The sequence below is a fragment of the Diceros bicornis genome, chromosome 1 (assembly GCF_020826845.1).
Source record: "Diceros bicornis minor isolate mBicDic1 chromosome 1, mDicBic1.mat.cur, whole genome shotgun sequence".
NCBI lineage: Eukaryota > Metazoa > Chordata > Mammalia > Perissodactyla > Rhinocerotidae > Diceros > Diceros bicornis.
The window spans coordinates 48,724,681-48,738,046 of NC_080740.1; positions in this window are offsets into that span (position 1 = coordinate 48,724,681).

Genomic DNA, 13,366 nt, shown 5'->3' on the forward strand with positions numbered 1-13,366 from the left:
GGGTTTAATTGTTCTGCTAATGACATCTGCCATTTTTGTTGTGTTAATCTTCCCATTTTCTTTAGCTTTCATCTTTTTCCTTGAGCAGTTGTTAATAACCACTGCATACTTTTACAGGAAAAGTAACTTTGAAGTTGGCTGACAATGATTTCAGTTGTTTTAAGTATAACTTTCCCAGGAAGGGAAAGGCCAAAAAATTTTAACTTAACTGAATATAAATTGGTGTTTCTCTTTCTTCCCTCTGAGCATATTCAGAGCCCACTCCATTTCTAATGCACCATTGGGGCAGAATGCATAATGACTAATGGCCTGGTAGATTCCCAAGTGACATGTGAACAGTGCGCCTTGGCCACAGCCGGTTAGCCTGGAGCAGACACCAAGGTTCATTGTCTTTGCAGTTTCCTGGCCTCCCCAGTACGAGGAGTCATGGCTCTCACCAGACTTTTTAGCTAGACTATTCACGAATTGCATATTTATAGGCATTTCATGGCAAGAGGCCTTATTGTATGTAAGTCAATGGCCAGAGAAGACTCACTCATAATGCAATTAGAAGAGTCACATTATTTTATGGTTATGTTACCCTGCAAAACAGAGTCCATGTGTCCCTCTGTTTGTCGTTATATCCTTATATATAAACAGGCACAGGAACAGGGAAAGATATTTATAAACTTTGCCATGTGTCCTGAAGTTACTGGCTTATAAGATGAGAATGCTGGGATTACAGAGGGCTGGTGTCTAAAGAACAATCTCATGTTGGAGTCTGCCTTACTCAAGTCTCTTCTTTGGGCTTTTGAGATGACTTAATAAGAAATATGCCAAAATACAGGCGGGAATAATTATTGTTCTGACCCATTTTCATTTTATGGGTTTTAGCCACCATCGCCATGCAAAGGACTCTTGTTGTCAAGCTCAGTTCCTGGGCTAGACATTGGGGACAAATCTCTTGGGTATATGGAAGGTCTGCCCACTCCTTCCTGCTCTAGTCTTCCAGGATCTAAGCTTCCCCATCTTCATTAGCAGCAGACCTAGGTTTAGGCTTCTCAAAATTGTCTAGGTGCAATAGAGAGTTGGGACTAAGTTCACATTCAGGGTTCACTTTTTAATATATAGGATGCTTTATAATAAAATTTAAAAGTCTAGTAGAGATTCATTTAGAATTCTAATATTCTTGTGATTTGTCCCCCATAACCATTTAGGAGTTATTACTTATGGTTTTGAAAGACTTATTTGTAAAATGAACTGCTTTCACCTGAAATTGATCTAAATAATTCCTACTTTCCTATAGCATCAGTAAAACCCAGCTGAAGATAATGGTAGGTAGAGAGAAGAGAAAAACACTGCATGTTCATTTTCTCCAATGGTAAATTTTACATCAATAATTCCCCAAGAGGCTCTAGAATCTTACCTTAAGCTCCCTAATAACCTCACATGAAAGCCTGGAAGATATGTCTTTATGATTCCCTTTGAATCAACCTCTAAAATGATGATTACCAGAGCAAGTCTAAAACCCAAATTCTGTGCTTGATGGCACAGAGATCAACTTTTCCAGTGTTTCTGAATTGCTAAGGGGACTGCTTCATTTATTGCAGCAATAAAATATTCCTAGGCTTATGTTTTTCCTAAACAAGGAGTTGATATAAGTCTGGTTTGTCTACGTGTTGATATTCATCTTTGGTCTCCTGTTTTTATTTTATGTGTGTTTATCAATTAAAAAAAAACTTTGTTTCGTTTCTTTTCTTTTTTTTTTTTTGGAGACTCCTAAAGAATTTCCTGACCTTTAAACTACCACAAAGATGAGACGATAAACTTAGAATTGCAGCCAGTTTGGGTGTAGGGCAGCCATAATAAAGTCCCCAAATGGAAATAGAAGATTTTTTTTTCCCCTCAGCCAAGGACAACAATTCCTAACCTAAGTTCTGTCCATTCATTCCATGGTTGTGTGAAGCTCATTACAGATTTAGATTCATGACTAACATGAAAAGTAATGTTAGTCCTTTGGTTCCCTGAATCACAGAGTTTATCCAGGATCATCTTCTCTTATCCTCAAAACTTAATGTGAGTTATAACTCCATTAAGTAGGGGTGAGCAATGTAATATAACCCTAAAATAAATCAGACATTTCTTCCATCTGTGAAATAAATAAGTCATGGAGATGTAATGTACAGCATGGTGACTATAGTAAATAATACTGTACTGCATATTTCAAAGTTGCTAAGAGAGTAGATATTAAAAGTCCTCATCACAAGACAAACAAAATTGTAACTATATGTGGGGGAAGATGTGAACTAGACTTTTTGTGGCGCTCACTTTGCAATATATACACGTATTGAATCATTATGTGGTATGCCTGAAACTAAGATAATGTTATATGTCAATTATACCTCAAAAAAAGAATAAAAATAAGACATTTACAACATGCAGCCCTTTAAAAAATGCCTGAATAATATATAAATGGTATATTAGAAAATAATAAGTATAATAAAATGAATAAACCAAGTATCAAACTTAAAGAGCTGAAAAAAGAATAAAAATGCGCAATAAAAATAAAAGACATGAATTAATAAAATTAAAAGTAGAAATTAATCAACTAGATAATAAAAAAAATAAATTAGTGAACAAAACCAGTGTTCTTTTCTGTCAAGTCGAATGAAATAGACCTCTGGGAAAAATAAGAATGCCCACTATCAACATCACAATCTAATATGGCACGGAGGTCCTCAATGATGCAATGAGTCAAGAAAAATACGTTACATGTCATAAAAAAGTGTATGTGTTTATCAGGTGTATGTGTGTTTCAGATATATGTGTATATATCTATATTTGTCTATCTCTGAATGGAAGGTACACAAAATTGATAATTATTTGCAAGTAAACAACTGAAAAACTACCAGAATTAATAAAACAATTCAGAAGGATAGTTGACTGAAAGACCAACATATGAAAATCAGTAACTTTCCTATGCATCGATGATAACCAATTAGAAAATTTTATGCTAAAAGAACATCCCATTCACAAAATCATAAATATCTTAGATATAGATATAACAGGAACTAACAGAACTGTATGAATAAAATTATTAACTTCTGCTAAAAGATCTCCCCATAAATACCTAAACAAATAGAAGAGGCGTATCAGGATTTATATGAGAAGACTCAAATCATAAAGACGCTAATTTTTGAAAAAAAAATATTCAAATTCAATGTAACTCCATCAAAATCACAGCAATATTTTTCGTATACAATGACAGGCTTATTCTTAAGTTTATATGGAAAAAAGATGCATAAAATAACCAAGAAGATTCTGAAAATGAACAATCACCCCAGATATCAAAGCATGTTATCAATCTGTGCTTTATGTAGTTGGGTATTAGGGCAGCAAGCACAGATGGAAAAATGGAAGACAAAGAACTACAGAAAGAGATTCCTTTATATTAAGTAATTCAATTTATGATAAAGAAGGTTTCTAAAATCATTAAGGAAAAAAGAGATACTTTATTTAATATGCTGAGAAAATCGACTCTTCTTTGGAAAAAATGAATTCCAACCAATAGTTGACAGCATACATAATGATAAACTTGAAGAACTATATGTAAACGATGACTAAATAAAACTATAATGTTATCATAAGAAAATATAATAAATGTTAGACACAAAATGTACCAAAAATGTATGAATATCTTCTCAGCTTCACTGATAACCCAGGAAATGTTAACATAATGGAGATTTTTTTATTCTGTCAGAACAGTTTTCGTGAGATATTTTGTATCTTTCTTATATTCTGTTGGTTGCCTTTTGAAATTGATCAGTGTTTCTCAAAATTAAGAGTGCACATGTTTTTACATCAAACCATTCCACTTTGGGGAATATAGCTTAAAGAAATAATTACTCATTTGTGCAAAAGTGTAAGAGTAATTTTAATGGTAAAAATAAGGAAACATTGTAATTGTCCAATAATAAAGAACTATTTAAGTAAGTTATGGTAGCTCCATATGGTGGAGTAATATGTAGTTTAAAAAAGAGAGCTGTAGACATATAGGCATTGGCGTAAAAATATCCCAAAACTTAAAATGAAAAAGGAAGTTTCAGAATACTACATTTAGTGTGATGTTATTTATGGAACATAAAAGACATTTGTTTATTTGAAAATATATATGTAAAAGCATGGAAAGAGGACAAAATGGCAGAACAATGCATGACAAATGTTAACATTGTTACCTCTGGGGAGAAGAATGGAATTGAAGGTGAGAAAATTGAGAATGTCATATTTTTCTCTAAATATTTCTATATTCTTTGAATCATATATAGCAAGTATTATTCATGTATTACTTGTGTAATTTTAAAAATGCTGCAAATAAATAGAGAAGTCCAAAGAAAGGAGGATGAAAGCAGAGAGTATGAAAAGGATACTTCAATCACAAAGAGAAATAGATAACAAACCCTGTGGTTAGAAAATAAAAATCATACAAAGAGTATGGAAAATTTGCTTATTATACAAAGATTAGAGTACCAGGTTGAAGGTCAATGTGACTGTTGGGAGATGAGGGAATTGCTAGTAAGTTATAATCTGATGAAATGAACGATATCTTTGAAGGCGAACACCTGTGCCAATCTTCCTCTTTTTGCTTGAAGAAGATTGTCTCTGAGCTAACACCCATGCCAGTCTTCCTCTCTTTTGTATGTGGGACACTGCCACAGCATGGCCTGATGAGTGGTGTGCAGGTCCGCGCCAGGGAATCCACTAACCCCGGGCTGCCAAAGCAGAGTGTGCAAACCCAGCCACCACGCCACTGGGCTGGCCCGTGGATTGTTCTTTTAGTGTCAAATATAAGAGCATGTTGTCTAGCCTTAGATCTTGAGGATTTTCTCTTGTTTTTTTCTAGAGGTTTTGTAGTTTAGCATCTTGCATTTAAATTCAAGTCCATGATCCAATTTGAGATAATTTTTGTATAAGGTGTGAGATGTAGGTCAAGGTTCATTGTTTTTCTATTGTTACTCAATTAATTGCTCCAGCACCGTTTGTTGAAAAGGCTATAGTTCTTCTGTCCAATTGTTTTTGCACCTTTGTCAGAAATCAGTTGGGCATACTTCTGTGGATCTGTTTTGGTGTTCTCTATTCTGTTCCATTGATTTATATGTTTGTTTCTCTGCCAACTACCAGTCTTGATTACTACAGCTATTTAATAAGTCTTGGAATCGGGTAGACTGATTCTACCACTTTATTCTTATTTCAAAATTGTTTTAGCTCTTCCAGTCCCTTTGCCTTTTCATAAAATTTTTAAGATAATTTTGTCTATATCTACAAAAATCTTTCTGGGATTTTGGTAGGAGTCGTATTGAACCTGTATTATCGATTTGGGGAGAACTGACATCTTTACTATACTGAATTTCTATTCCCTAAGCACAGCCTTTCTCTCCATTTATTTAGATATTTTAATTTATTTTATGCGCATTTGGTAGTTTTCAGCATATCAGCCTGTACGTGTTTTGTTGGATTTTTATCTATGTGTGCACTTCTTCCTTTCTTTCTCTCTCTCCCTCTCTCTCAATGATAAATGGCATTGTATTTTTAATGTTCATGCCCACCTGCTTATTGCTCATATATAGAGATACAATTGATTTTTGTATGTTTATCTGATATCCCGTGACCTTCTTGAACTCACTTATTAGTTCTAGGAGTGCTTTGGAGGTACACTGGGATTTTCTGTATAGACAATCACGTCATAACTTTGATTTGAGATTTTTTCCTATTTTCTAACGTATCCATTTAGTGCTATAAATTTCCATTCAGCCCTGCTTTTGCATGTTCCACAGATTTTGAGATGTTGTATTTTCTTTTTGGTGAGGGAGATTATCCCTGAGCTAACATCTGTTGCCAATCCTCCTCTTTTTGCAGAGGAAGATTGGCCCTGGGCCAACATCCATACCCGTCATCCTCTGCTGTACATGTGGGGTGCCCACCACAGCATGGCTTGATAAGCAGTGTGTATGTCCGCGCCCAGGATCCGAACCTGTAAAGCCTGGCCCACCAAAGTGGAGCATGTGAACTTAACCGCTATGCCACCTGGCCAGCCCCCTGTATTTTCAATTTTATTTAGTTTAATGTATTGTTTAAGTTTCTTTTGAGACTTCCTATTTGACTCACAGATTATTTAGAAGTGTGTTTAGTTTTGAAGCATTCGGAGATCTTCTTTTTGTCTTTCTATTATTCATTTTTAATTTGATTCCATTGTGGTTGGAGAACACACTCTGTATAATTTCAGTTCTTTTAAATTTGTTGAGGTTTCTTTTGTGGCCCGTGATATAGTCTTCTTGATATATGTTCTGTGGGCACTTGAAAAGAATGAGTATTCTGCTGTTGTTGAGTGAAGTGGTCTATGAATATTGATTAGATCCTGTTGTATGAGGGTGTTATTGACTATCTTATACATCCTTGCTGATTTTCTGCCTACTTGTTCTATCAATGTTGAGATAATAGTGTTGAAACCTCCAACTGTAACTATAGATTTGTCTATGTCTCTTTTCAGTTCTGTCACTTTTTGCTTCATGTATTTTTAACTCTGTTGTTTGGTTCATACAGCTCTGTGGATTATCCTTTTTCATCTAGTTTGCTATCTTCCTGGTTGTTGGCATGATGAGTGATTTTTGATTGAAACCTGAATAGTTTGGGTATTTTGCTATACACTCTGAATCTTGTTTAAATCTTCTGTTTTAACTGGCTTTTTCTGGCATGGCTTCAGCAGGGGAAGGGGGCGGGCATTGCCTCATTACTGCCAGGTTGGAGCAGAAGTCCAGGTTCCCATCTGCCTCAGTTGACACCCGAGGTGGTAGACTCCTCAGTACTACTGGGCAGGAATGGGAGTTACAACTCCTCACTAGGCTTCCACTGATACCTTCCTAGCTGGGAGGGGTAGGTGTGTCTCATGAGGTCACTCCTACTACTGCCTGCTTGGCTCCTACTGACACCACAGGGTAGGAGAGTGGCCTCCTTATGGCCTGGTTGGGATAAAAGTCCCAACTTCCCACTCAGCCTTCTCTGACACCACCCTGGCACCAGTGGGGAGGGAGAGTGGCACTGGGACACCTTTTTACAGCTTGGTGAGGGTGGAATTCTAAGCTCTCTACTCAGCCTTTGTGGGTGTGGGTAAGGATGGAACCACGATTTTTTTCTATGGTGTTGTAGAGCAGTTATTATTTAAAAGTCCTCTGTCTTGCTAAGCTACCTATTTCCTGGTGCTTTGTCTAGAGAGAGAAAGCTTTCCTTGGGGCTTTTTCTGTCTGTACCCATTGGTGTTTCCAGGTTGCCATCTCCTTCAGCCCCAGTCTGGGATATTTGAGGCTACTGTGTGGTTCTTTGGGTCCTGACGTCCCCAGCTGCTCTGCCTTCCTATCTCTGCCTTTCAGATTCTTAATAGTGTGTTTTATATATAATGTCCAGGATTTTTAGCTGTACTTAGTAGGAGGAATAAGGGAAAAGCAGAGTTTTGAAGGAGATTGGATTCTATAAATGACATCCTCACCAAGAAAGGGCCAGTTATAACCTGGCACATGGTAAACCTTTCCATGAGCTTCTTGCCACAATTACTCCACCCATGTCTGACTTAAAACAACCTGCTTAATCCCAGGCATCTTCTAGGAAGACATCATCCGTCATGCCAGACTCCCTGGTGGCTTTGTGCTTTGGCCAAATACACTAAGAACAAATGTCTAGAGTTAGACCACCCAAGATATTTTCACTTCTGTGGTTAACCATCTTTGAATTCAGGTTTCTTGGGGTGAAAAGGTTATTCACATCCTGAACACATTAATACTTCCAGTTTTTTATGTTCTTACCACCACATTGATGTTACAGACGTTGGGTTCTCACTATAGGCACACTGGGAAATTCGTACTCCAACAATAGCATTTTAACTTGAACTAAAATGATCAAAGTAATCTATTTTCACTATGTTCTTATTATTTCTACTGAATTTTATTTATTGGCGAGTGAATATAAAAATGTTCTGGGTATCTGGTAGCCAGTCAGTCGGCTGCCGTGCATATCAAAATATAGGAAAGGAAGTGACCAAAACTATGGGTGCACCAAGGCAGAAGTATTCTCTCTATAACTTATGTTGGCTTAGAATGTCTTTATTTAGCTCCATTCCTACTTGGTTCCAGATGGATTGTAGTTCTCTGTGAACCGAGAGACAGACATTGTATAATTTATAGCCTGTTTTGGCTTGCATTGATAAAGAAAATGTTATCTTCCTTCTTAAGAAAATACAGGCTGCGTAGCATGATGCAATTGTTTATGGAGGCCATAAACTTCCTTTCAGTCCTTACCTTGCAGAATCTGCTTTTCTAACTGTGTGTGGAAACTGATGTTCTTCTCTTCAAAATATCCTAAAGGGCACAGTAGCAATGATACTGGAAAACAAAGCATCATGCTTATTTGAAAGCAAAACAACAAATTTATCTTTTTGAAATTAATTTAGGTTTGAGAAAAAAGGGAAAATACTAGCTTGTTTTTGCCATAACTGAGATATTTTTGTTCTAACTCAGTTCTTTTAAAAATGTGTACTTATTATTGTTATTAAGTCATAAATGACCATAATTTAAAGACTCAAATATTATTATACAACTTGTAATGATAGAAGTATTCTACCTCAAGTCTCACTTCTAGAGGCTACTACTTCCTACACTTTTAATTTGGATTTTTAGAATTAATAGAATTTTGAAACTCTTCTCAAAATAGTTAAGCACTATAGTTAATCAGTGAGTTCTATCCCCACCTCCCCCCGTTGGATATCCCCCCTTGAGTCCGAACCATTTTTGTCCTGGGACATCCCTTCCGATCATCCTGTCCATTCTGTCCCTTCATCTACATCTCTTATCCCCTGAATTCCTTTTTCTTGGTCTATAAACTTGATTGTGGTGGTTCACATTCTCCAGTAGCTTCTTGAGCAAGAGTTCATAAGAGGTACAGTTGTTGTTGTTTTTATACTTTAGTTTGCTTGAGTAGAGTATCTTACTTTAGGCTGGAAATAATTTTCTCTCAGAATTTCCAAGGCATCTTTCTGTTGTCAGCACCTAACAGAGTGCCTGGTGCAGAGTAGGCACTTAATAAATCATTGTTGAATGAATTATTTTCTAGCTTACACTGCTGCTATTTTGAAAAGTCCAAGACCATATGCCATCCTAATGACTACTCTTTCGTATGTTACCCTGTTTTTCTGTTTGGAAACTTTTAGGATCTCCTCTTTGTCTCTGGAGATCTGATATTTCACAATGATGTGCATTGGTATAGATTAGAATAATTTATTCTGCTGGCATTCAGAGAGCCTTTTTATATAGAGATCTAGGGTTTTTTTTATTATGGAAAATTATTATATTTTATTTTTTTTCATAATTTCCATTTCTCCATTTCTTCAGTTTCTTTTCCTATAATTTTAATAGTAGAATATTGAATTTCTTGCATAGATTGTCAATTTTTTACTCTTTTTCTCAAAATTTTTATCACTTTGACTTTCAGTTCTCCTTTCTAAGTGATATGTTTCACTTTATCTTCCAATCCTCTATTATATTTTAAAAATACTTTTAAACTACCAAGAACTCTTTCTTGTTTTAGATGTCAACTAGGTGGTTGATCACAAGTATGTGATGTCCTGGAGGTCAAGGTGAGAAAGTGTTGCACAGCCAAAGGGTAGATTAGCTGTGACAAATGCCACTCATAGGTCAAGTGAGATGAGAATTGAGAATTGACTACTGGACTTGCACGTGCTCTTTATCTGTCTGGAATGTTCTTTTCACCCTAATCCCTTCTCCACCTTCACCTAGTTAACACCTAATCTAATTCAGTTCTCTGCCAATGTTATATCTTAACTATATATATAGCCCCAAGGAAATTTTTTCTGTAACTTTTGTGAAATCCAGAATTTGGAAATCATACAGTGATCCCATACTCTCCTTGTGAGAGCCTTCCTGCTCTGGCTTGCTGTTTTTAGCTGTTAGTTGCCAAAGTGGGGCCTGGCACTCATTTTTATTTCAACTAGTAATTGAAAAGAAACAACATCATATCAGTTTATTTTCTAGTTGTAACAATGTTCCATGTGGTTGTCCTTAAATATTACAAGGAAATAATATTACTTCACATAGGTGTTCTTTCCTACAAGTAACGAACTTGTACTAAATCTTTGTCGGAAAATGTTTCAAATACCAGTGTGTGAAACATCAGTGGGTGTGTACAAATAGTAGAACACAGCCACTCAGGCCGTTCCTAACTGCCTAACAGATTCAACACTAGGGAGAACACTGGGAAAGGCCTTTCCTCCTTCCTTCCCTTTTCTTCTCAGGGCACAAACTCTCATGCCCATAAGGTGGTCACCTACGCTGGAGATCCTTTCACTATAAATGGATTATTTTGAATAGGGGCTGTATTAGTTTCCCAGGGCTGTAGTAACAAAGTACCACAAATGAGGTGGCTTAAAAGAACAGAAATTTATTTATTTATTTTTTCATTTTTTTTACTCTTTTTTTTTTTTATTGGTTTATAACATTGTAAAAATTTCAGGTGTACATCACATTGTACTTCTATTTCTGCATGGACTACATCATGTTCACCACCAAAATACTAATTACAACCCATCACCACACACATGTACCAAATTATCCCTTTCACCCTCCTCCCTCCCCCCTTCCCCTCTGGTAACCACCAATCCAATCTCTGTCCATATGTGTTTGTTTATTGTTGTTGTTATCTACTACTTAATGAAGGAAATCATACGGTATTTGACCTTCTCCCTCTGACTTATTTCACTTTGCATTATACCCTCAATGTCCATCCATGTTGTCACAAATGCCTGGATTTCATCGTTTCTTATGGCTGAGTAGTATTCCATTGTGTATATATACCACATCTTCTTTATCCATTCGTCCCTTGATGGGCACTTAGGTTGCTTCCAAGTCTTGGCTATTGTGAATAATGCTGCAATGAACACAGGGGTGCATGTACCTTTGCAAATTGGTGTTTTCAAGTTCTTTGGATAAATACCCAGCAGTGGAATAGCTGGATCATATGGTAGTTCTATCCTTGATTTTTTGAGGAATCTCCGTACTGTTTTCCATAGTGGCTGCACCAGTTTGCACTCCCACCAGCAGTGTATGAGAGTTCCCTTTTCTCCACATTCTCTCCAACACATATTGTTTCCTGTCTTGTTAATTATAGCCATTCTGACGGGCGTGAGGTGGTATCTCATTGTAGTTTTGATTTGCATTTCCCTGATAGTTAGTGATTTTGAACATCTTTTCATGTGTCTGTTGGCCATCTGTATATCTTCTTTGGAGAAATGTCTGTTCAGGTCTTTTGCCCATTTTTTAATTGGGTTGGTAGTTTTTTTGTTGTTGAGATGCGTGAGTTCTTTATATATTTTGGAGATTAAGCCCTTATCAGATGTATGGTTTGCAAATATCTTCTCCCAATTGTTAGGTTGTCTTTTCGTTTTGTTGATGGTTTCCTTTGCTGTGCAGAAGCTTTTTAGTTTGATGTAGTCCCATTTGTTTATTTTTTCTATTGTTTCTCTTGCCCGGTCAGATGTGGTGTTTGAAAAGATGTTGCTAAGACCGATGTGGAAGAGCGTACTGCCTATGTTTTCTTCTAGAAGTTTCATAGTTTCAGGTCTTACATTCAAGTCTTTAATCCATTTGGAGTTAATTTTTGTGCATGGTGCAAGGTAAGGGTCTACTTTCATTTTTTTGCATGTGGCTATCCAGTTTTCCCAACACCATTTGTTGAAGAGACTTTCTTTTCTCCATTGTATGTTCTTGGCTCCTTTGTCAAAGATTAGCTGTCCATAGATGTGTGGGTTTATTTCTGGGCTTTCGATTCTATTCCATTGATCTGTGTGTCTGTTTTTGTGCCAGTACCATGCTGTTTTGGTTACTATAGCTTTGTAGTATATTTTGAAATCAGGGAGTGTGATACCTCCAGCTTTGTTCTTTTTTCTCAGGATTCCTTTAGCTATTCGGGGTCTTTTGTTGCTCCATATAAATTTTAGGATTCTTTGTTCTATTTCTGTGAAAAATGTTGTTGGAACTTTGATAGGGATTGCATTGAATCTATAGATGGCTTTAGGAAGTATGGACATCTTAACTATGTTAATTCTTCCAATCCAAGAGCACGGACTATCTTTCCATTTCTTTGTGTCTTCTTCAATTTCTTTCAGAAATGTTTTATAGTTTTCGGTGTACAGATCTTTCACCTCTTTGGTTAAGTTTATTCCTAGGTATTTTATTCTTTTTGTTGCAATTGTAGATGGGATGGTACTCTTAATTTCTCTTTCTGCTACTTCGTTGTTAGTGTACAGAAATGCAACTGATTTTTGTATGTTGATTTTGTATCCTGCAACTTTACCGTATTCGTTTATTACTTCTAAAAGTTTTCTGGTGGATTCTTTAGGGTTTTCTATATATAAAATCATGTCATCTGCAAATAGTGACAGTTTCACTTCTTCCTTTCCAATTTGGATCCCTTTTATTTCTTTCTTGCCTGATTGCTCTGGCTAGGACTTCCAATACTATGTTAAATAGGAGTGGTGACAGTGGGCATCCTTGTCTGGTTCCTGTTCTTAGAGGGATAGCTTTCAGTTTTTCACCATTGAGGATGATATTAGCTGTGGGTTTCTCATATATGGTCTTTATTATGTTGAGGTACTTTCCTTCTATACCCATTTTATTCAGAGTTTTTATCATGAATGGATACTGTAACTTGTCAAATGCTTTCTCTGCATCTATTGAGATGATCATGTGATTTTTGTTCTTCATTTTATTAATGTGGTGTATTACGTTGATTGATTTGCGAATGTTAAACCATCCCTGCATACCTGGAATAAATCCCACTTGATCATGGTGTATAATCTTTTTAATGTATTGTTGTATGTGATTTGCTAGTATTTTGTTGAGGATTTTCGCATCGATGTTCATCAGTGATATTGGCCTGTAATTTTCTTTTTTTTGTGTTGTCCTTGTCTGGTTTTGGTATCAGGGTAATGTCGGCTTCGTAGAATGAGTTAGGGAGCTTCCCACCCTCCTCAATTTTTTGGAAGAGTTTGAGAAGGATAGGTATTAAGTCTTCTTTGAACGTTTGGTAGAATTCACCAGGGAAGCTGTCTGGTCCTGGACTTTTATTTTTGGGGAGGTTTTTGATTACTGTTTCGATCTCCTTACTGGTGATTGGTTTATTCAAATTCTCTACTTCTTCTTGATCCAGTTTTGGAAGGTTGTATGATTCTAAGAATTTATCCATTTCTTCCAGATTGTCGAATTGGTTGGCATATAGCTTTTCATAGTATTCTCTTATAATCTTTTGTATTTCTGAGGTGTCTGTTGTAACC